Raw genomic sequence first — 23,391 nt, forward strand, 5'->3', positions numbered from 1 at the left:
GAAATTGTTTTTTTATATATATATACAAGCATAGATAAAACAAATCCTCAAACTAATGTTTACTATGATTGATCATGGTTCAATGTGGATGAACTATTAAATAATTTCAGTTTCTGTATACTCGTGCTTAAGGGTATGTAGGGTGTATATGTTTGGCTTTTTGTCAGTTTACTACATCTATTCACCTTTTCAAAACTTTCATTTTGAGATTGAGTCCTTGTGATATAATATGTTTGCTTTTTAAATATTTTATTGTTTCCTTGAGATGCAGAAATCTCTCAGACTGTTGAGGTCAAGTACAATTTTTTTTTTTTTATGGTGACTTTGATGTTTGACTTAAATTGATAATGGAAGTTTGAACTAACTGGTTTTTTCACAATTTGCATAACAAAATTCCATAATTGTTTATCATTTGTTTTCTTAACATGTTTGTATAAAAATATAAATTTCATAATCATGCATATAGTAAAAAAGAAACTGCATACAAATGTATTATTTTTTCCCATCAAAACAATTCATTTTAATTACCCAAGCTGATTTATTGTTATAAAGTTTGGATTAGTGATTAACACCTGTAAAACACATTTAAGTGTCAACTATATCCACACAGACAAAAAGGCTACTCGATCATTAAATAATCACTATTTGTTAATTTCGTTTCTAAATTGAAAATGTATTTGAGGCTTAAATACTAAAACACCCAATGTTGTTCCTTTAACAGAGATATTTACGTTCAAAGTAGATCTGTTAAAATAAAATTATGTCATCATACAATACAATATTGCACTGCTCATTTTCTAAGTTCTTATGAATAAAATGCTTATATTCAAAATATCAAAATCACAAATTTTCACTCAGATTAGCTTTTTTTATGTGAGTATCAAATATTTAAAATGAAATTTTCTGAATACCACAGTAAATCATTAGTAATTTAAAAAGTAATTCATAATTACTTAAAAGAAAAGTATTCTGATGTAATCAATAACATTTGAATTTAAGTGTAATTGTAATGTAATTGATTACATTCTAAAGTAATCGACACCACTTTTGTGAAATTTATCATGTCATGATTCAAGAACAAGCAATTTAAAACTCCTTTATTCATTTTATTTTAATTTGTATATCTTCAAGTGTACCCAATTATTCAGAATTAAACATGGACTCTTTCAATATCGGACGGGTCATCATCTAGAGAGGAGTCATTTTAGCCGAGGCATTTGAAACGGGTCAAATAAGGATAACAGGGCAGATGAAAAAAGGATCATGTACTTATCTATTAATCATACATGTATATTCTTCCACTTACGTAGAACATCAAACTGATATAATATCTGTATTTTTGAAAGTGATGAATAGACCAATATGGAAATGTGCAAGTAAAAATTTATTTGTAGATATGAATTTTTTAGGTTGTGTAGATAGAACGCAGGCTGATATCTAATATGAGAAATACTAGAAAAACTTCATTATTTATTCAAATCTTCAAACAATCTTAGCAAATATTGAATATAAGTTGAAATAGCCTTCGCAGTTGGCTTCATATTTTAGACCTGAACAATGTATTACAACTGAAAAAAAAGTGTTTAAAAGCGATAAGACTATACAAATTACTCACAAAAAACAGTGACGTCTATTGAGGAAGTCGATTTTGCAATGTTATTTTCTGCAAAACACGTGTAAATTCCAGAATGATTTCTATATATTGTAGAAATCGGGAGGCAGAAATCTTTGTTGAGTCCATCAAATTTAGATGTACCATTTTGTCTCCAAGAAAAAACTTCATAATTGTTCTGATACCATGCCATGTAATGTACTGGTGGATTACTGTTTGAAAAGCAGCACAATTTCACAGATTCACCTTCAATTATTGATCCGTTTTTGCTTCGAATAATTGTCAAGTGAGGTTTATCTGTTGTAAACAATAAATGATAGTAAAGCTGAATAAATCATAATATACATTGCTTTTTCTTATCTTTTTTTTTTACTGATTTCACAAAGCCTACATTCATGAATTTAGAAATGTGCTTGAAAATTACTGTATTCCGATGCTTTTATCCCCATTTTAACACATCGGTTAACTATATTCTTTGAGTAATTTAAACGAAAATGAACTCTTCTCTTAAGAACATCAGGTTTTCAACTAAACAATGGCTTTTTAAATTTCTAAATAACATAAAATATCTGTTTCATAAGGAATCCATCATTTTGAGTTGCATACACCAGTGTGTTGGAACCAACGTTTATATAATGTATTAATATATTAATGTATTTCTATACAGTTTGTCCAAAGCATACCTGATGAAGTTTACTCTTTCTAGGCATTGACAACCGTGTTATACCTATATGTAAAAGGCAATGTATCGTATCCAAAGAGACGAAAGCAAACACATATGCATACACATTTCCTTCTTAAGGAATATTATGCTTATTGGAAATCTGCATCTGTATATGGTCTGAACATTAATTCATACTATTGTTATGTATAGAATAAACATCATATATTTTCATATTTAAATTACATTTGTAGCGGTATCTACTGACTTACATTGTATATCTAAGTATACTGTCTGAGACAATGGAGATGTCAACAAATCGCTATTGATGTAACATGTGATGTTTTGCATATGATCGTATCTAGTTGGAGTAAATTTATACAGCAGAGTGTCACTACTTCCATTTGAAACAGTCAGACCTTTTTTACTCCAAATCAAGGTTGCTGCTGGTATACCATTTTTTACAGTACATTTGAACTCTATCAGAACTCCCTCTTTCCCATATATGATATTATTCTCTGAAGTTTTCACTATTTTCAAATTTGACGGTGGTCCTTTATAATAAAAAGGCTATACACTTAATGAAAGTATACATAAGTCATACGATTCTGTTTGAAATTACAATATATGTTCATTGATATTATATGTACCTATATATGAGTATCTTTCAATGCAGATAAAATCAAGTAAAAGTATACCAATAGTAGTTACATATAACTAATATTGTGTGGTTTTAATCCTTAAAATACATAACAATAAATTTGTTTACTTAATGACATAATGGATAGATTGGTATCATTTTCTATGCTATTGGATGATAAAGAAGAGTGTAAATGATCTCTAATGTTTTGAGAGAAAAGTATTACTAACACATAACATATTCATTAAATTTTAAACTCCCAAAGACCATGTTGACGTTATATGGTGTCCAAAACGTTTGGTCGGGAGAGAAATTGGATGAATTTATTCAAGAATTACGCGATTTGCGAACTAAAGTCACCGTTAAACTTTACATTAAACTTACTCTTACTAAATACGTTGAATCTTTGAATATGTAAGTTACCAGACCGGAAATAACTGCATTCATAAAAACCATCGTTGGCTGTCGAAAAGTTTTTTATCTTCAGGTGACACATTCCTATAGTATAATTACCATATATAACGACATTTGTTAGTGTTAAGTTGGGATTGCTTTGTAGGCCATTTGCATACGCAGTGAGTATAGTTTCATTCGATATAGCGTGTGATCCACTCGGACCATTCCACGAACTTTCCTTTGCAGAAAAACAAGTGCAGTTGAGAACAACTGTATCACACTTATCAACGAATATTGTAGTGTTCTCCCTGAACGTGACATAGCACTTGGTTCCTGTCAATAGAAATATTAAACAGATTATATAAAGGCAATATTATGACAGTAAGGTGTAGACACAGGAAGCGTGCAAGTTCTCTTTTGATACCACCTTGTGGTATATTTCTTGGTAAGTTAAGATATCGCCGTGAACTGAAGCTTCGTCTCCTACACAGAATACACTTTGAATAAACGAATAATCAATTGATATTTAAAAAAATACCTTTTAGAAATTGTACATTATATCCAAATTTCCAATTCAATTGGTTGCAGGTTTATAATTACAGCTTATAATCTTAGCTAGGTAGTGCATTTTAGTTGTTAACTTTTGTCATTATTTTCAATTTTTTGCCTATCGTTGAGCAAATATCGATATAGAATGTATACAGCTGTTAGAGGATACTTAAAAAAAGAGGATCTAGATTAAAAGGGAGAGGATTAAGGTCACAAAACCCCTATCACATGTTAATTTGCCTGTTCCACGCTTAAGTCAGGAACCTCGTTATCATAAATAATAAGGAGATGAGTTAACTATCCACTAGACACCGAAGGACGCGGATTTATGCAACTACATGTTTATGTCTCCGTAGGGTTTCCAGCAATGTGCAAAGCCCATGTCGTATAGTATGCTATAAAGGGCTTTATGATAAAAACCTATTCAAAAGAGAAAACGTTTGGTTTATTAAATAATATATATGTTAGCGGCAATGAATGAAATTAGGCATTAATATTAAATCCTAGGCAATAGGCTAACGCCTAGGCATTACGTTATTGCCTGAAATTTTCATAATATATATATATATAATCATATAAATCAGAAGAATATGTATGAAATATATAAGGAAATAGACTAATAGGTACAATATATATCTCTAAACGGATATCTTTCCAATCGTGTTAACCAAATGCCTTCGGTACTGATGTTACGGGCTACTTGGCCCTATCTGGAATAATTTGCTATGATTTATTTTGTCATATTTTGATGTGTATTTTTGTTAGTTCTGTTGCCTTTTGACGTACTTCAATCGTTAATTGAACTTGTTGAAGTGTTTTGTGTGAATACTGCTGTATTCCTAACATCATACACATACAGTTGCCGGGTACTTTTGTTAAAATTAAGGGTCTGTAAGTCTTTAAAGCAATGTTCACAATAAGAGGCAACAGTAGATAGATTACCGATGTTCAAATCTCATACTTCTTTTTACAAGATACCAATCAACATGATCAAGGTAAAAACATTAATAAGGAAATCGCAGGAACGCAACAAGAAGCGAGACTGTGCGCGTCAAGAAGTTACGCGTCTCCCGCTCTGTATGCATTCCCCGCCATGCCATGCGTATCCACTTTCAGACAAAATGTCACAACCAGGAAAAAGACACAATCGTTCCATTCATCGATTAATCTACTATTCTGGTATCTAAAAATCAAAATACTTTAGTCTTAAACGCCTGTAAATGAAGCCCATCTACTGTGAACATGCACGAGCGTCACGTATTAAATCAAATATGCAAACGCCAAACAATTGGGGTTTTTTAATCTTAACACATAATACTCTAAGTTACTTTTGTAAAAATATGCATAGCTACTTTTTCAAAATATGATAGGTTTAAGTGTTTTCAATGAAATAACTAAGTTGCATTTCAAACTTCCCGATTGCAGAACTAATTCACGCAATCAAGTTTTGCTAGTTATATTCTTGTTCACATAAGCTCTCATTGTCCTTGAAATTGCGACAATATAGATGAATAGGAGATACAAACGTAATTGTAAAGATTTTTGTATAATTCCTCTCGTCCATAATAGCATTAACGGTACCAATTTTACTGCACCAGATGCCCATTTCGGCTATTAATGTATGTTTATTGATGATGCTAGAAACCATAACATTGCAAGTCAAACCCTATGCAAAGTCACAATAGATACCAGAATTAAATATTTGTACACCAAACGCGCGTTGTGTTTTCAAAAGACTCACAAGTGACGCTCGAATAAAAAAGGTTAAAATGGCCGGATAAAGTACGACCTTATAGAGCATTGGTGACCCAAAATTTTGATTTATTTTGTCAAATACAGGTATTAGGGTACTTATTTAGAAACATTTTACAACATTTTGTGAAATATAAGAAAGTTATAACTTTAAAACAATTAGTAGTTCGTCAATAAAGAAATAATGACTAATTTCCAATATTTTACAAAAAAGTAATATTTGGCTTATGAAAGGGCCCTAATACCCCTCTCATGTAACGTTATACATATTTTTTTCACTATAGGAATCCACAACAGTATTCCGAATGAGGACAAAATATATATTTTTTGTAACAGTGGTACAACTTTTCAGCTGTATCTTCTCCTCTGCAACATGTGCAATTTGAACATTGATATTTATATTGAGAAAGGGATGCTATATTAAAAAAGCAACTATAAAACAATTATTTTAAACAATTGTAAATTTAGAAAAATTGAGTGAAATCAACTACTTTGAATATTGATTTTCGGTTAACACTACTTCATTACTTTAATGTTCTCTCGACTGGCTTCATCATTATCATGTAATCTCTATAATACAATTATTAAACATGTGCCTTAATTCGTTTGCTATATTTAAGTTCATTTTAAACATCTACATATAAAAGAATGGCATTTTTGTTTTTTGACACTGACTTTATCAGCAAGAATATCAATCGAGCCCGCTTTTTATCGGCAATTTGTCTTAACTGTATGTTTTTTTGGTTGAGAATATGAAGTAATATGAAATGCTTAAAGTCATATGAAACTTCAAATTAAAAAAAAAGTTGAACATGTGTTATATACTTGAATGGGTACGTTTTACTCTAAAAGAAGTAAATGGTAATTCTTTTTAAAGAAAATCCTTTATATGATCAAAATCTTCATAAATGTACCGATATTGAATTATTGACTTCCCGGACACTAATTCGCAGATATTTTCCCCGTATGCAGCGACCTTAACTACGAAGCCATTTGCTATAACTTCGGCCACCGCATAGCGCAAGTGCAAGGGGAAAACCGTGATGAAAGAATGTAAACACACGTGCTTTTGAAGGTAAATAGAAATAACAAATTCTAAAAGAACAAATTTAATACAACAAAAAATAATAAGGAATATTATAATTAACAAATTGAAAAATATAAAAATAAGTGTCATGGCTCTTTCAATTCGCTTATCTATCACGATTTACCACTAAATGAAATAGTATTTGTCGATAATACGTTATAGATGTGTAAAAATATTAAAAAAAAACGTTAATGCAAGACTTAGTTTAGTATATATGCATGCATTAGTTCAATAGTTTCGATAGCATTAAAATTTCAAGAAACTTGTTTCATATGACTTTAATAAAACTTCTTTGACGAGTACAAAACGTTGGGATAGTTGTCCGGTTTTACGAATGAAGTCGCGTGCATTTCATTGATAAAAACGCGGATTGACTTGAGCACGTGACGTTGTTGCACTGATACATAACGCCATTGCCTAATATTTGAGAGAGAGTATCAAGTCCTGCTGTCCATGATCTTTTAAAAATTAGGCAGTAAGATCAAGGGGAAAATGTACGAATTGCAGATAAATGTTCATATTTGTATATAGGTTGATTGATTGTTGGTTGCTTAACGTCCAGTGGCAAATATTTCATGCATATTCAGGACGGTATTTTGTATATAGGTAATCCGCACAGAGTCCACAGTTGTCTACAGTCATCAATAAAAATGTGTTATGGAAAATGTAAAAATGATCGAAAAATTTGGTTCAAATACAGATGAAAGTGTATTGAGTCGGCTTTAAGCAACACCACTATGAGCATTTAAAATGAAAAAAAAATATTCAATTATGATGAAAAATGAATTGCCTGAAATGTAAATAATTTTTAGAGAATAATATAATCAAATATGTCAAAGTGGATTAATCAATTTTTTACACAAATTAATAATAGTACATGAGATAAATACTTAAAAAGAAAATCCAATTTCTCATTTTTAACATTACGTTTGAAAAACAAATTTAACTACATCAGACATTAGATATTCATGTTCCTCTAACAAGTCCAGAACTTCGTTAGTTGTATTTTAAAGTCTTTCAGGGTTATTTGAGTTGTTGACAGATTGGTACACTATGTGCGTTTTAACCTGTCTACTGTAAAAAAAAACACACATGTTGATCTCCAAATGTCTTTTAATTTTTGTGTCGTTGTTTAGTTGTGTAATTGTCGTTTACTTCAAATCTCCTTTTATTCATATGACTTTATAGTACTGGATGATACAGAAAGTTTAATAGAAACTTGTTATTTGTTGGACATATTTTTAAACCTTCAAATGTATAGTAGAAGGAGAAAACAATATGTTTGCTTACAGTTAACCAAGATTTGAATGAACTCCTAATGTATTGATAATATAAAGGGTTCTCCTGAGTAAATTTTACATATGTATTGTCCTTAAATACTTTCGTAATGAGTTTATCCACAAAAAAAAACGAAAACTTCCTTTTGTGTAGACAACGGTATTTGGTATATAATGTTTAGTTTTTAAAGATATTTATGTTAAAATTTTCGCATTGAGGAGGCCTATACTTTTAGTACATAGTCTAAAGGAAACAGACTAGATTAACCGCTTGGTTTCTAAGATGAGCATTATCTCATATTAAGGATGTATTCTTCTGGCGTTTCAGTCTCGTTGAAATCTAGTTCTGGAATTATTTCCAAAACTTGTGATTCAAGTTGAAAATATCAATGAATTCAAATAAATATTATAATCAAACTTAACTCTGTGAAAAAATTGTCTAATTACAATAAGTAGTTTTCTTCGATAATAAGATTTTCGAATTTTATTACCAATCAAGTCAGTCACATTAGCCAAAATGTTGAGAAAATAGGTATGGGTTACAAGATATGATTTTACCAGAAACGTGTACATCCCATATCAATTTTTTTCTTTTCAAATTTCTTATATATGTATTTTTTCTATCATTTATAACAAAGAAGTTGAAATAATATGCTTTTTGTCCCCAAAAAAAAGAAAAATACCAAATTTACAAAATTGACAGCATGGTAAATTTGACACGAAAAAGCAACAACATTTTATAAAACTTTCTTATATTAACACCTACCTATAAGGTGCACTTTGTAAATACAGCTGTTTCTCAAACCACGCCTCTTTTAGGGAGATATATAATATTCATAGATAATTAATTTTGTTTACGTACTGGTTCCCGGATATGATCTCTATGTTTCATCTCGTAGAGACATAACTTGGGAATGTTACCGGTAAATATACATATTCATAGCGATAAAATTGAAATATGTGGAAATCCTTAAGTCAAAGTAGGGGTAGTATAGAATTTTAAATGTAAGTTTAAACTCTTAGAAGTTCGGGGCATATAAACGTTGAAAATATGCCGCACAGCCCTATATTTTGACCTTTGAAAAAATAGTAGTGCATAAGAACTTTCCATTCTAGGATATATTTTTTTTCAAAACTTCATAGTAAAAGTGGTACAGCTTTAGCCGTGAAAGGAGTTCCTATGGGAAATTGCATTGTTGATATTTACAGAAATGCAACCTATAGTTTTTTAAGTTAAATTTATTCAGATTGTCAACTTCAACTTTATTGAAAGTATGAAAAATAGTTTAATTGTGAAACTGTGATTTTTTTCATGATAATAGCCCCAAAATGGGAAAAACTTGATGAAAAATTGGAAAATCATCAGAATTGGGTACTTTCAAATGGCCGTAGCAAAAAAAGAAGTGCATCACAACATGATTTTTTCTCCACCAATTATTTTTTTACAGTCATATAAACCCAAAAATCAGGTTAAGAAAAAAAGTTTAATTCTAGAAATGTTTGGCTCCTCAGAGGTGTACATCCTTAAACGGAGACCTTTAAACATCGTTTTCTCTAAATGTTAAGTGCCAAAAAATTATACAACGTATAATCTTTTTACCAAATTAAATCTTATGCTGAAAAAAATCATTTCTTCATACAAAATTAACAAATCCCGAATAAATAACACTTTAATGGATACGATACCTGAAGTCTGCAGTATTAGTAGTAACTGAAGCTTCAAAAAAAATGTATGCATATCTGAAATTAAAAAAGATGTGATTAAATCAATGTTGATATATTTGTACATAATATATACTCTATTTGAAACTTTTCCGCACAGTTTTGGTAGCTATTGTTTTTATGAAATGCTATTTTGTTAAATAAAAACAATGAAAATTGTTTGAAAACCGATTCTATAAACACACTCATACACACACACAATGGTTTATTTTAAAATGTAATCTAAATTTATTTTGTTGTCTATATGTTGATTTCATACACGTTATATCACATAAAAATCGGCAGAAACCGATTGTATTCAGGAATATTTCATTTGGTTGTTAATGCGTTTTTCTGTTAATCCCGATTGTGGAAATATAAACTGAATATATAATAGTAAATGAAATGCTGGATGTACGTTGTGATTACTCGTCTTGACATTTACCGTAAATCTTAATGAACGTGTGTATATAAAGAGAGACGTCAAATCATTAGAACTGAAATCACTTAGAATGTAAAGAAAACATTACCTAGTAAATCTTCTTTTCCAAGCAGACAACTTTTAGTAAAATAGAGCTGACTGATTATACAAAAGTCTTCCTTAAGTATTTCCTCATATATATGTTAATATTTTTGGTATTGAAAGATTAATAGGAAATATAACTAAATGACACCAAGCACTAATAAAATATTTTAACGAAAAAATGATTTCTTGTAAATACTTCTAAAATCAAAGTTCACTGTATGGACAGGAGTATAGTTGAGACTTTAACATGGCTGATGATTACAAGCTACAATAAAAACGTATAGAAAAGCTTGAACAGTGAACTAATTTCAAAAGCATTTAAGAACGTTGGAAATAGGCAAAATAAAATACGAGAAGGTTAAAACTCTATCGTACATCAGAACGTCAGTTTAGACTTAATAGAGATGACCAGGATATTGACGAACGAACATACGAAGGCGTAACTTAATGAATCGTGCGAAACGGGAGCTATTGTTTATACATAGTACATTTAAAGGATAAATCTACCATAAAAACGCGTGTAAAGTTATTCGCATCGTCTGCATTTAGATTACATGAGAAATTTCATGCAGTGACTATATTTCTCTATAGCTAACTCCTCGCATTGAATTAATGATTAATAATGCAATGTTTTCTACAATAGCAAAAGCTGCATTCGATATACAAGACTGTGCTTTGAAAATTAAGGTTCCAAAAGGGATTTAAATGATACAAGTAATAAAAGGGTGATAGCATAGATATTAAAGTTTTTTTATATTGATATGATTGATGATCAATTTAAAATCTGTTTTCTTTTCGCCAATTTTAATTGGCTTATGCCCAAGACCAGTCGAATTAGGATGGGTACAGAATCACCTCCCATAATTAAAAAATTTTTAAGAATATTTTGTGATAAAATTTTGATACTTCTAAGACATTGAAGTTAAGTATATTGATACATTGATAATCAAATTGGAGTTGCAACTCGGATTTTGCATCTTTGATGCTCGTTACATTTTCTGATCGCGAATTTATACGGAAATCAACGAGTTTACAGACTGCAAACAACAACAGACTGCAAACAACAACAGACTGCAAACAACAACAGACTCGTGCATAAACGCTCAATTTACAACAGACCACGTCAGATGAGTTGCATACTGGTTAGGGTCCAATTTTCTGGGTATAAATGTATACATGTATTTCTCTAGGAAAGTTGGACAAGATCATTTTACTCACGCGTACAGATGGATCTAATGTATGTTTCACCTTGCTGAATATCACTTTATGGTAAAATCTGATAATATAAGGGAACGACAATTTACCTTCAGGGGGTGGGGTTATGGGTTTTTCCTAAAAAAATATTCTGATCCTAAATTTGATGAAAAAAAATATTCTGGTCAAGCAGATGACAAAAAATATATTCTGCTTCCAGAGTTTCCCCATACCTTAGTGTTAATTTTTGAAGAAAAACAATTTGATTGATAGCGTCGAAAAGTTTTAAATAAATTTCGGACTCAATCCCCCACCCCACCCCCCTCTCCCCCACCCCTTTTGAAGTTAAATTGTTCCTCCCTCAGGAAAATATCATCTTGAAATTTTGATTTAAACATAGTTAAGGCAACTAATTTTTGTGAAATTGTTTCCAACTACAGTGGCTTGTTCTGTACTTATGTGGCAACCGACAATTTTGGAACAAAGCTTACAAGGAAGCTATTAAACCCAGAGTTCCAAATGATGAAGTTGAAATCATCCCTTCGTAAATTTTACGGACCCCATCACGAGTTGGTTGACCGTTATGAAATATTCGTTTCACAGATAATAGCAGATATGTTCCTAATGTCGTAACTACAATACCGTTCCCTTTTCACGAATATGACCTACCGAGTTAGACTATTTACCGGGTTTTTACTAACATGATCAGTTTTAACCTCTCACTATAACTGTAAAAATAATATGCCTCAGATCAGTTCTACCTTAGAACAGTTCTTCCTTAGAAATGTTCTAGGGTAGAGCTGTCAGAATTAGTTCTATGGTAGAACTGTTTACCTGTCATATTCAGTTCTAGTGTAGAACTGTCCGAAACAGCTTTAGGGTAGTTATCTACAGTCCGTTTCTATGTATGTTGGGGTTTGCTTTTAAGTTGTAGTTCAGTGTTTCTGTTGTCTTATTCGAATTATGACTGTTGAACAGCGGTATACTACTGTTATGGTAGAACGGTCAAACCTGCTCTGAGGTTAAACGGTTAGAATGTATTCTAGAGTACAAATTCATCAAAGATACCAGGCTGATAATTACCTAGACACGAGCTTCTTCTACATAAGAGTCCATGGTTGTTCCACATTCGTTCTGTTTGTTCTTGATAGCTGATTGATTACGCATGGCGAAAATTTTAATGTAGTTTCTCTTCCCTACAGAGTAAAATAAGGTCATTTAGCGATCACAGATACCCCCGTATACAGAATTAAAAGTTTTCATAATCACAGGGGACCTTGAAAAATATCTAAATTTAAGGTACCTACGGGCAACATTGGAACGGTTAATTTCAAAACATTCAAAATCGAACTTGGCCTCCATTTTATGATCCATGATATTGTGTTCAAATTTCTAAAATATTAGTTGGATTGCTATTTCGATTTTCATCCGAAAATCAACGCAACCCCACTAATCATGCTAATAAGATAACTAAGAGGAATAACTCTTGGATGGTAAATGTAAAAATTACTAAATTTTAACCTGTATTTAATAGTCTCCACGACATACTTTTAAAACTTTGAAAGATTTCGTCAAGCATACTCATCTAATCTTTTATGGTAATATTCTATACAAAGCAAAAAAGTGTCGCCATTCACCTCAAAAGCTTATCAAATCTTTAAACATACTTATTCAGAAGTGATATAGTTACGATACTGTTTTCATGTCATTACAGATGGTATTTTTTTGGAATTGATATTAATTCACTCATAGGGTCTTGGTATCGGAAATAAACACATTTATTCTAAAACCAGTTGCTGGCATAATACGGATTATGTTCTTCTCACATATCATGCATATGTTATGATCTTATGATACTAAACCACTAACACGAAGGATTTTGCATGATTTTTATATGCTGAAGACATAATCTTACAGTCAGTTTAATTGAGGTCTGGAGCTGGCTTGTCAGTAACTGCTAGTAGTCCTTTGTTAATTTATGTATCATTGTCATTTTGCTTAGCTTCTTTTGTTACCTATTCTGACATCGGACTCAGACTTCTATTGAAATGAGTTTTACTGTGCGTATTGCTGTGAATTTGTTTATTCTACATTGGCTAGAGGTATAGGGGAGGGTTGAGAGCTCACAAAACATGTTTAACCCAGCTGCATTTTTGCACATGTCCTAAGTCAGGAGTCTCTGGACTTTGTTAGTCTTGTATATTTTATAAATTTTAGTTCATTTATTTGTTTCGGAATTTAGTGTGACGTCCATTTTCACTGCCGGGTGCGGGATTTTCTCGCTGTGTTGAAGACCAATTTGTGCGCTTAGGTAGTTTTCTGCTCTTTTATTGGGTTGTTGTCTCTTTGACACATTCCCCATTTCCATTCTCATATCAAATAATCCTCAAGAACTCAAAACTTGTGACTGACGAACAAACGGACGGACAAACATGTGCATCACTATGTATCCCCTTCGTGACAATTATATAGCAAATAAAAGTAAAACCTTAGCCTTATAGTTTAAATTCGATGAATTACATCAGTTCTGAAATTTTAGTTATACTTTCAAGAGGTATAATTTTATAATGTACTTAGAAATAAGGTGAGAGACTCGGTATTGGAAAATTTGAACACTGAAATTGCCTCTTAACATAGTGTACTGCATATGTTAATTAGATCTCTTTAAATTATACACTCAACAGCTAATCAGCGCATTGCATGTAGCGCCATGTCAAATTAAATACTGGTAGCCTTAATACTTTGTAACATACACGTTGTAAGACTTTTCATTTGAATGAAAATTTAAATATATTTTGAAAAGCATAATTATATTTAGTAATATGATACTATGAGTGAATCTGGATTTTGTTTTATTCAAATATTAAAGTTCATATAGTATATTCTTTTATTCACTTATAACAACATCCTTTTTTCTCATTGTTGTTAATATGGTGTACTTACAAATCAATTAAAAGCGGAAATAAATTCAAATACAGTTAAGTGTTTCGATAGTTTAGTGTCAGTCGTGATATGGATGTTGTATGACCTAAATCATTTTATCTGTTATGCAGAAATATGTAACAAGATACCTGGGAGACAATCAAACCCCATTACAAAGGGTGACAGAAAACACCAAGGCTAAGACATGACAAAACAGGCAACAAAAAACAAAAAAGTCCACAAATACATATGATTAAAGATTAATCAACACTAATCCCTAGTACCTGCTTCACTATTGGCACCCGCTGTATTCCTCATGTCAAACAAAAGGCTGATGATTAATCTCATTCGGTGATGTCATAAACACTGAAAGGGAGTGGGATTATGGTTTCGACTGTCGTCAAGTTGGTTACTTATTCCTTATTCCTTATTTATTTCTTATTAGTTACATATTCCTTATTTGTTACTTATCCCTTATTTGTTAGTCGTTTCTTATTCGTTATTTTTTCTCTATTCGATACTTTTTCGATTTGTTTTATTATTACTTTTTATAAAAAAATTGGCTTTGCTAATTCTTTTCGTAATTTTAACGACTTTTTGAGAATAAGTAACCAACTTGACGACCCTGATATTCAAACATGACTTTAATTTTACAATTCAGACCCTGGTTTAAGTAGCTTTAGTGTAAATAGCAATCATAGGAAAGACAGCTCTGAAATATCTTACAAACTTGGAATTGTTTTCATCGATCTGCAGGTGCTTAAGCAAATATGGAAAGTTCACAATACAAAAAATGTCTTTTGTTGTAATGTCATAAGTTAAGTTCTCAAAATACTTTCACTGTGTAAATTAATTTGCATGTCACTAATTGTTTCACTTGAGGTTTCTTCGTTGAATTATTTCTGTACCAATATTGCATAAAAGTGCGATTACACGGTACGATTTTCATCCTGATACCGTGTTGGGTCACAGTCTTAGACTTAGATAGCTAGCATAAACGTACTTTTTGTGGAAGGCAGTCATATTTGTGTAATTGATGACAAGAGAAATTGTAAAGTCAGTCCGGGTGATACAGTGAGAGCTTGATATGTTGTATAACGTCACAGTACCCAAATTGCACCGAGTACCCAAATTGCACCTATTTAGCAAAAAAAAGCAGCGAAAATCTTACAAGTTTTCTTAGGAACTGAATAATTTGTATTTGTTATCATTTGACATTATGCTTATCTTTCAAATAGGTAAATATATTTAAATATTCACAAAACGTTCACAGTATATATCAACAGATGAGTGTTTACTGGAAAAAGTAAAATGGACGAACCGTCGCCATGCGACGTCCACGAAAAGTCATCTTTTAAAACTGAGCAAATACAATATGTTGCAGGCATTCATTTCTTAAAAAATGAAGAGAAAGCATGGACTATTGTCAACTTGTTCTTAATGTTTGAAGAAATAAAACAAAACATCAGTTATTCGATTTTTACGGACGTGAATTTAAGCATAGATGCAATTTGGGTACTCTTCATTACCGAATCATGGGCCGTTTGGAGGTCAGTTCAAACCCATTTTTCTATGTTTCAATATGGATTCACAATTAAATTGGTGGGACTTTATAGTAGATAAGGATACATCTACAAAATAAACATAAGATGGAAACTTTTGTCTTGATCATAAAAAAACGTAGGTGTAAAAACTGTCAAAATAGGTGCAATTTGGGTACCCTCACGTTAGACACTTGTTGAAAAACAAGTGCTATTTAATTGTTTCGCTAAATTTTCATCAGTAACATCTAAAATATTTACATGTACGACGTACATACCTTTTACTGCTCAGTTTAAGGAACATTACTGACATGACTATATCCAGTGCATATCTCCAAGTTTGGAGTGCCCGTCGTTAGTAATAAGTTTTTTGGCATTTGGGAAGTTTGGTGTCGATGAAGATCTCTCATAATCTGTATAATGAAACAAAAGGTGTATAACATACTTGCATGTTGTTGAAGGCCCTATGTTAATCTCAAGAAATATTAATTTATTTTCGTTTGTCGTATATACGCATTAGGTTGTCGTCTCATTGAAATTCGCCCTTCACCTGCGTATTCTTATTAGTTTACTTTATGCAAGGTTTCGTGTAAGACGTTGTTTTAAATTTTAACCACCTCATATACTTCCATTTTTGTCCATTTAAACATATGAGCTTGAAGACTGCATGCTGATGTTGTTTACGTTATTCGGGACTCCTTTGTCTTTAGTGGATAACTGTCTTTATAGCACATCTCTTGATGTTTATACGCGTACCTTACCGTTTTGGAGTATTATATTAAAACTGCGTAAATAAATTGTCTGCCTGTATTTTAAAGACAATTTTTTATATATGTATTGTCACCTATTTTTTCCTTCTTCGTGTTCTAACACAAAGACACTACACATTGATATATTCAAAGATTTGATGGTACTCTAGTTCCACCGAGGAGTCTGTGATAAAAAAAAAAAAAACAGTGTTTGCAATATCAAGAAAAGTGGTGTTAATCCCCCAGTTGACTTTTCGTATCGTGAAGAAAGTTGATTATTAATCGTTTATTGTCTTTGCTTGTTTAAATATTTTGAAAAAAGTGTTTGAAATAAAACTTTAAAGTCTACTCATCCTGATCAGATCTTTGATATGAATATACCTACTCTTTGTTGTATTCATTCCCGGCATGTCTTGCCCGGTGCTATGTAGGGAACGACCATTTAACTCTAATGGGTAGGTGTTTTTATTCTCTTAAGAAATATTCTGATCCCCCACTTATAAAAAATACATATCTTGACCAAGCAGATAGGAAAACAAATTCTAATCCAGAGTTTTTTGCCACAAAATTTCATGTTAAAGTTTTTTTTTTTTAATTACACTTTGCACGACAAAAAAATGATAATGTGATATGTAAGCGTGTACGAAAAAAACTCATTTCAGAACACAAAAAAGACATACCCCCTCCCCTTCTTTAATAACTATCTTTAATGGTACATTTACAATGATATTAAACATGCATGGAAATGTATATGGAACTTTACATAAATGGCATACACGTTGGGGGTTATAATTAGCTAGCTATTAAACCTGATGTAACCCAAAAGTTTCGTTGAAGAATGCCTGTACCAAGTCAGGAATATGACAGTTGTTTTCCATTCCTTCCTGCCGGTTAGTTGATATAGTGTAATGCTTGTTTTTTTTATCAAGGTTTTATGGACTTCCCTCTTTTTGAATTTACCTTGGTGGACCCACACCTGCGGTCTAAGGTAGGATATTGATGGAAACTTGTACTTCACAAGGCGTGAAAATAGAGAAAAAAATCCCGTTTTTAATAAGATACGTCAATTTTTTGGGGAGGGTTTAGTCTTCCTAATAACCTCAAAAAATAAAAGATGAAATATTGGATCTTTGCCTGGTATTTATATACATTAAATATAAAAATAAGTTCAAATGAAGTGGATGCAAGCAATTATAGGCAACTGTACGGCCTTCAACAATGAGACAAATCCATACCATATAGTCGGCTATAAAAGGGCCCGACATGCAAAATATGAACCAATTCAAAGAAGAAAACTAACGGCCTAAATTATAAGAAAACAATTTAAAAAAACAATTGACAGACATAAACCAACGACAACCACTGAATTACAGGTTCCTGACTTGGGACAGGCACATATAGGATGTCTTTCTGGGGACGACTCCGACTTCCTCCACCTATTAAAACTGACCGCCACAAAATAGCACAATATAGTGCTGATACTGGCGTTTAACACCAATCAATCAATCAATCAATGCCTTTGTCGGACGCTTCGTAACCTTTGTACAAAATAATGATTTATCCTCTACAAAATTACCGCCTTTCAAAATCATCCACTCAGAATTCCCGTTTTATCGACCAGTTTGTTTTCTATGCACAACAATATGGCGGTTCGACATGTGCCACGGAAATGTAAACCTTTAACTCATTCACCCGTGAAAGAATAACATTATACTCCACCCTGAGGTTTTCATTGGTGAAAATATTGTGACGGACAAACAGGTAATTCAATGAATCACATAGATTATCAAAAATTGGTTAAATTATCGAACAGTTCACCAGTTTGCAGATTATTATACATTATAATATATAAATTATACCTGCCGAGGTCCGTAATAGTAGCTATAATTTGAAAATGATGTAACTACAGTAGTTATTTTTTAATTTGAATGAATAAACATATTTTCATAATTGTCACAAAATTCATTAATTGTTTGAACATTGTAATCTGACAATGAATTTTAAATCATTTGAAAAATAAAATAAAGTATAGTAAAATATTGTGAGATTTAGTATGCCTTTAAGACAAATATCCATCAGAGACCAAGAACCTGACTACAAGACAGACAGTGTCAGTCAAAGAACCGACCCATTACTGTCAAATTAGTCTTGCTAGTTATTAACAGATAATAAATACAATTGTATGCTCCCTAGGATATCAAAATGTGAATTTTTTATTAATGTTAGGGTTAGTTTGGGTTTATTTTAAGTATATGTTTAAGGTCAGTGCTCATTGGCAATAGTGATATTCCTAGACCTACATGTACAATCTTTGGGTTAGGATTGGTTTAGTAACAAAAAAACGCCAACAATTAACCCTGTCTCATGAAAAGAAAATTTTGATGACAAAATTTAGCTATTAATCATGTTAATCATGTTGACAGCTGCATTAAAGTTTTTTTTTTTTTTTTTTTTTTTTTTTTTTTTTTTTTTTTATTCAACAACAATATTGCACATGCTGTTAACAGATTTCTTCACTGGTACAGCTATTTCAGTGGAGATCCCTGTATATTAGTACCTTAAGACCAGGGTATCTTCAGGTATATATTTATAATTTTGTTAGTATGTATATTATATGTCTTTAATACATTGTTTATCATTAATAGATTATTTCTCTATTATTTTACTATTATAACTCTGAATATGAACTTTATATATATAGTAAAAAAAACAATTTTCTTTAATATACCATCAATTGTTTCTATCTGATAGATGTTAAGAATAAAACAGAATAACGGGTTATCTTAGCGTGTTCGGAATTTGGTTTGTGGTTTAATATATTTCTCTGTTGTCCGGTATAACGGTTTTTCAGTTGTTGTTTTTTTGTGTGAATTAAATGCTTTCACCACGTGTCTCCCAAATATAATTGTATTAGCCACGGAAGGTATGTACACAAAAATAATTTTGGTCTCATATAGTAAGCATAATTTGTATATCTTCCGTATAATCTAAAATTACAGTATATAAATTTGTGGAAGAAATAAGAGGTACTTTCACTTTTAAAACTCATTGAAATTGTAAAAATGAAATGATCATCTATCAAACCGTTCTGTAAAATACATATATAATAACAATATTGACAATAATATAACAATGTTGACAAATATAAGAATATATCTTTTCTAGTATCCCTTTTCCTTCAATATTAATATATTGTTTTTGTAATAATAATCCTTTTTAAATTCTGACCTAAAAACATTATATAGATTGATAATTTTTGTCCTATATTCTGACAAATAGTGTATTTTGTGTATAGTGAACACAATAACTGTAAGTAAAAAGTTTATTTCATAATAATGTTCATCATTAATTTATATCCCAAGATTAAATTTTTTTCATTGAAAATGTGTCTACCAATCTTAGCTATTTCAAATAACTTATATATTTCCCCCCAAAACTCATCTAAAAAGTGGCACGTTACAAAAAAATGTTCATAGTCTTCTGTAAGGTTAAAAAAATTACAAGTAGAGTTATGGCTTATTTTCCATTGTTTTAACAACACTTTGTTTGGAAGAATAAAGTGTAATAGTTTCCATCTGCACATTTTCAGTTTATTATCTTTTAAATAGTTATGAATAAATTTTTGCATAAATTGAGCTTCACTTTGTATATTTTCACATTTTAATATTCTGTTCCACCTATGATACCCTATTGGAATTTCTTTATCATATTCTATTAAAATTGTATAAATTTTCTTCGAATCTAATTTTTCTAGTTTATGTTTGTAATTATTTTTTTCACTTATATATAGTGAGTTATTTGTTAAAACACTAGTTTTTATTGAACTTTCTTCATTTAATATTTTTAACCATTCTTTTGGGATTGCTTTTCTTAATTTTGAGAATTCAGCTATCCAATTCGATTTATTTTTTAATTTTAAACTTATAATTTTTTCTGAAAAGACTCCATTTTCATCAATAATATCATTTATATGAATGATATTGCTGTCTATCCAGTTTTGGAAAAGTAGTTTTTTCTTTTGAAATTTGATCAATTGATTTCCCCAAATGACTTCTTGGCGGATAATCTGTAATTATTTGGATGTTTAGTTTTATTATTTTTATTTTTTAACCATACTTAACCATATCAAGATAAAATTCTGGTAGCTCTTTAGTACCTGGTAGCGAGTATATATTATAAGTATTCATTTTTAAGATAAGCAGATTGCTACCAAATTTATTTAGATAAAATTTTGGTATAACCATCCAATTAATCTAGTTGGTTGTAGCTTAATACAGTGCGTTTAACTTTTTCTGTCTTATTGTTCCATAGCAATTCATATTATATATTTTTTTTTAATTTTATCCAAATACTCTTTGCCCAAGGTTGAAACTGTAGCCAAATAAGTAATCATAGGAATAACTAAAGATTTAATAACTGTTATTATTCCTATCATGGTTAAGTTTCTTTTTTTCCAATTAGATATAATTTTTACAGACTTTTCTAGCTATTTTTTAAAATTTAGTTTATGACACTCTTCTTTGTTATCCCAAAATATATCCCCAGACTTTTAACTGTAAAGTTAATATTTTCATATCTTTCTTTACAATGTTTTGTTTCCCTAGCCAAATACCCTCCGTTTTAGATCTGTTAAGTTTTAATCCAGACAGTGAACCAAATGTTTCAATCATGTTAAGAGCTTTTGAAATATCTTGTTTTGATTTGAGAAAAAGAGTGGTGTCATCTGCTAGCTAACTTTTTTTTTTAAAGTATGGGTTTTTCCATCTATCTTGATTTCAAATCCTTTAAGGTTATGGTCTTGCCTAATTTTACAAGCTAGAATCTCCACAGCAATAACAAAAATTATCGCACTACATGGACAGCCTTGACGTATTCCACGATATATACTCATGGGTTTTGATACCCACCCATTATTTAAAACTGAACTTTTTATGTCAGAATATAAAAGTTTTATCCATCTCATCATAGAATTTTTAAATCCAAATTTTTGTAAAGCAAAGAACATAAAATCCCACTCTAATGAATCGAATGCCTTTGAAAAATCTAAGAATAATAAAGCGCCCTCTATATTAAATTTGTCTGCATAATCTATGACATCTTGAATTTGTCTAATATTATATCCTATATATCTGTTTTTAACATACCCATTTTGATCTCCATTAATAATTTGGGGAAATATTATGATGATTCTTTGAGCAAATGAATAAGCAACTGATTTTGTGTCAACATTCAATAATGTTATTGGTTATTGCATCAAAATTTTAAGTATATGTTTCATTCAAATTGAACTCAAATGAATCATCAACCTTCAAAATATTTATTAAACAGCTTGCACCTTTAAAATTATATTATGTAAATACACATTATGACTGTTTTATTCCCACAAAAGCAACACAATTCACGTGAAGAGAAAGAATTTATTGAAACTCTCTCACAATATTTTCAACCTAAAATGCCTTCGTCATTTGTGCGCTTCCCATTTTTTTATCCATATTCTTATTGTGCTGCCTTATATCATAGACTTTTCCATTGCTTTTTGTAGGGGAATTATTTTTAGCTTCGCTTGCAATATTTCTAGCTATACTGTGACCAAAGTACATTGTACATCTGACACTTGTGACAATATATATATTTCTTTTATTTACAAGGATATGAACATGGTCTTAGTATTGCATGTCAATAGTAATCAGCTTGTCCAACCGTGCATCCGGAAGGAAGAAAACTATATATGTACACTGAAAGTCATGGTCAAAAACTTAGTTTAACTTACATGTACAATGTAGCCAAGCACCCTGTAGGCTGTACATATGTTTGGTACAAAAATTGTTTTCACTTTCAATTTTGAAAACCACTACGAGGTCAGGGTTGAAACTTGGCATGATTATTCTATGCTTCTAGAACATGTAGAAGGTGTGTTCCGTACACAGAAGAAAATCATACTTTGAAAGTCATGGCCAAAACATAAGTTCATCTAAGCCAAGTCTGTGCATGTATGTACAAAAATTGTTTCTGTTCTTTAACTTAAAAACCCCTTGTTCAGGGATCAAAATTGGCACGATTATTCACCACTACTAATCGAAGACAGTGTGTCATGTACGATCGTGCAAAAAATTTAGTTGAGTTTAGACACCCCTGTACATAAAATGTATGTGGAATAACCCTAAATGTATCACAATTTTTCTTATTTACATAATGATGGCCTTCTGTGATGGCTCCAGTCCTATCACTATCATTTGCCCGCACTTCTGTGTTGACATGAATTATCATTAATATGGTCATGATTATAAATTAACTGTTTACAAAACTTTTAATTTTTGAAATACTAAGACTTTTCTCCCTCAGGAATAGATTACCTTAGCTGTATTCGGCAAAAACTTTTAGGAATGTTTGGTCCTCAATGCTCTTCAACTTCGTACTTTATTTTGCCTTTTTAACTTTTTCTGATTCGAGCTGATGAGTCTTTTGTAGACGAAACGCGCGTCCGTCTGGCGCAAATATAAAATTTTAATCCTTGTATCTATGATGAGTTTGTTTAGATGGACCTAATATTTTCAAATCTATGATTTTTACATCTTTTAGTGTTAATAACAGTGTATTGCATTGAAAAGATATAACAATTGTCTCTTATTTTAGACTCTCATTCATATTTTTCTTCAGGAGACAAAGTGTACTTGTGAGTAAGTGACTTAGTCTTTAATGAGTCGTTTTTTTCAATATTGAGTCTTTTGACAATAGGCGAAAAACACGAGTAATGAGAATTATAAAGTACTATGCGAAAAAAGGC

Source organism: Mytilus californianus, unplaced genomic scaffold, assembly GCF_021869535.1.
Source record: "Mytilus californianus isolate M0D057914Y unplaced genomic scaffold, xbMytCali1.0.p SCAF_10, whole genome shotgun sequence".
Taxonomy (NCBI): Eukaryota; Metazoa; Mollusca; class Bivalvia; order Mytilida; family Mytilidae; genus Mytilus; species Mytilus californianus.